General features: G+C 41.1%; 1 long non-coding RNA gene across 1 annotated transcript; it reads left to right on the forward strand.

The window, feature by feature from the left end:
* The first annotated feature begins 891 nt into the window (after window positions 1-891).
* Window positions 892-3,068, forward strand: LOC137424055 (uncharacterized). Its single transcript, XR_013624718.1, has 4 exons — window positions 892-1,849; window positions 1,941-2,069; window positions 2,560-2,683; window positions 2,845-3,068. It is a non-coding gene; the product is annotated as an uncharacterized LOC137424055 (long non-coding RNA).
* The last annotated feature ends 454 nt before the right edge of the window (window positions 3,069-3,522 follow it).

Raw genomic sequence — 3,522 nt, forward strand, 5'->3', positions numbered from 1 at the left:
GGACCGCCTCAGGTTAACCCAAGGAGACCGTCGTCTGGTGGATGACACCTCAGTACCACCTCGACACACACCTCCATAACCCAACCCAGGAAAGTTACCCCGTGCTTTTCCTGTTATTATCAAAGAATGGGGGTCCTGAAGGCTTTGCCCCAATCCCGTCATCCGGTGAGCTGCCCTGCGAAGGGCAGTTGCACAGGTGGTACTCCCACGGGATGGGTTTTTTTTAGTTGTGCTTTTTGTGCGTGTTGTAGAATGAATTTTTTTTATGGTGGCTGGAGTGCAAATCCTGCCACCAACCTCCAGGAAAGAGGTAAGGCCAAACAAAAAAATATTCAAGTTTAGCGTCCCCGCCCGCTTCCTTTTTAGAGGCCGCCTCCTTTTTTTTTTTTTTTCTTCCTTAAACATCGTTCGACTGATCGCGAGCAATCAATTTTCTCACTCTCTCGATTTGATAGGCTCCATCATAATTGTTTCATGGCCGCTCACACAAAATAATCCCATCTGTGATACACGTACATACAGGTCCGGCAGTAATATGCGGCTGGTTGTTGTAGATTAGCAAGACGTGTGAGCGTGCTATAGAATGTTAGCGCTAGCCTGCCAGCGTGCTGTAGTTTCTACATGCTCTGATTTCGAAATGGTCTCTTTTACTAGTCTTTTATTAATATGTTACTCAGTACATGTTGTATTTTGTCAACACAGATCGTCAAGACCCAAACATTCTACATGTATTTCAAATCTAAAGAAACAAAAACGCAGGCGACCATCTTGGGAAAAATGAGCCTGGCGGCCATTTTGAAAAAGGGGGAAAAAAAAAAAAGGTGCCTCCTCCTTTTTTTCAAAAAGGCAAGACGCTAAACATGTTTTTTTTTTTTTTGGCCTAACCCGACTCCAGGAGGACGTCCACAGACAGTTGGGCACCAGATATGGATGGCCGTTGGCTCACAGGGAGCGCCTCCGCCCTTTGACAGGTCTTGTTTTAGCCCTGCTAGGCGTCCATATCAAAACACCCTAATATATAGACCAGTTAGGCCAAAGATACGTTTAGACCAGTTAGGCTAAAGATACGTGCCTTTTCTCTTGCCTGAGTCAACAAACATGTGGCTCCTTGCACAACTTGTAAAATCAGAGATAAACGAGCGTGTTAGTGGATCATCACGTCTATGTCACGTTTCTCATACCATGGTCATCCATTCCCACCCAGACAAAGTAAGGACGCTGTTCAGGTGCGTAAGTAGCACAGGCTAGTAGTGTATATATGTTGCTTCTGGGACACTCTCATTTTCCCATTGACTTACATGTTAATTTTTCCCCTCCCTCATTGCCCCTAAACACCTCTATTTCTCTCACCCTGTTCTTTACGAACCTTCTAACCTTTTGACATGTTGTCCTTATTCATTAGTCCACTTAAACAATGGTCCTTCTGTGTGAACCTGTGATCCTTCTGACCTTATGGACCTTTTAACCTTTTACTCTTAATATCATCTGGTGAATCATCTTTGGCCCACTCACACAACGACCCTACAAATATTAATTTGTTTATGTGTGGGAAATAATTTAATTCTCCTCCAACTTCCATCACCATACTCAAACCATTTTTAAATTAATTCTTCGCTTTTGAGAAATGACGTTGTTTCACTGACTTGGATAACTTCCCAGAAAGTTTTCATTGTTTCGTTTCCTGTTTTCACACACGCCTTGAGATTCCTCGAAATGCTGTCAGCCAGTTCTCTTCCCTGAATACATTTTACATTATAAAAAGCCGTATTCAGTTCAATTTTAAACATTGTGAATCGACGAAGATGAACGACAACTTGTCTTATTCCAGTGATGAAGAATACTCACAAGGGTAAGTTTCATTCAGAATTGAACTGTTGGTGAGAGCTTTGTATGTGATTAATTTAAATTTATATGACATGATATATATATTTTTATTACAGCAATTCAGGTTTTGAAAATGACCTGGTCTTGGCAGAAAATGAAGTTTTTCCGAAAGAGATTTACAACGAGGCGAATGAGCATTTAAACCATTTGCCTGTTTCACCGTTCTTGGAAGATTCATATGCAAGGTAAGATACGAAATATAATACATTTGTGTTAAACGACGCTGCCTTAGTGTGTGTGTGTGTGTGTTCGTGTGTGTATGTGTTTGTGTGTGTGTTCGTGTGTGTATGTGTGTGTGTGTATGTATCTGTGAATGTGTGTGTGTATGTGTATGTGTGTGTTCTTGTGTGTATGTATCTATGAATGTGTGTGTGTGTGTGTGTGTGTGTGTATGTGTGTGTGTGTATGTATCTGTGAATGTGTGTGTATGTGTATGTATGTGTTCTTGTGTGTATGTATCTATGAATGTGTGTGTGTGTGTGTGTATGTGTGTGTGTGTATGTATCTGTGAATGTGTGTGTGTGTATGTGTATGTGTGTATGTGTGTGTGTGTATGTATGTGTGTGTGTGTGTGTATGTGTGAATGTGTATGTGTGTGTATGTGTGTGTGTGCGTGTGTGTGATGTTTTGTCAAGCTTACTTCAGCATAGTAATTTCTCCTTATTTTGTTTGCAGCCTTGAAGACCAAAGCTTGGAGTGGGACGATTTTGGACTCCATAGGAATGGTTATTTCCTGTCATCCTGTGATATCCTTAATTTTCATCTCAACGATCTGAACGCTAAGCTTGATTTTTTGGAGGTAAGCATGTGTGTATATATTGTATTTTGGCCATGTGTGTGTCAATGTGTGGGTACACCGTTTCGAATAGGTACACCATATCCCTGCGCATTGTGGGAGGTGATTCAGGGTATATCATTCATTTATTTCTCTCCTTGTTTTACCCCTCTTGCCTTTGACAGAAAGAGATTCCAAACCTGAAGATATCTGCTGCTGTTGAAACTACCTTTGACTTATGTTGGGAAGAGATTGATGATTTGTGCTGGGAAGAAGTTAAATGTGTAATACCTCAAGAAAAATGTCTTAAAAATATAAAGATTTTGTTTAAAATATTATTTATATATATATGCTTTGTCCAGAATTATTTAATTATTAATTACAAGAAAAGAATAAAGGTTAGAAGGAAGGGAGGGTGCGTTCCCCCACCCTTGATCCCCCCTCATCCCACCCCTCCCCTCCCCTTGTGTGTGTGGGGAAGGTGGGGGTGGGATGAGGGGGGATCAAGGGTGGGGGAACGCACGGGGGGTGGGGGGTGATGGGTGTGGGCGGAGTCTGTGTGGGCGGGGTCTGTGTGGGCGGGGTCTGTGTGGGCGGGGTCGGTGTGGGCGTGGCTTATGATTTTTTATTTGTTTAATTTTTTTTTTTTTATTACCACGAATTAAATTAGCTAATCTGGGTGGGGTGAATAGAAATGTTGTTTAATGAATTATTAGCTTTGTTTTTTGTAATTCTTGCGAGTAAAATGAACCCAAGATTTTTTCTCGATTTATATCATTTAATTTGTAAGTCCAAGGGTTTGTAGCCATTACATCAACGATTATAAATAATTCATTAGTCCATTTTTGTGTATAACCTTTCTC

This window comes from Myxine glutinosa, chromosome 10 (genome assembly GCF_964187855.1).
Source record: "Myxine glutinosa chromosome 10, kmMyxGlut1.1, whole genome shotgun sequence".
Classification (NCBI taxonomy): Eukaryota; Metazoa; Chordata; class Myxini; order Myxiniformes; family Myxinidae; genus Myxine; species Myxine glutinosa.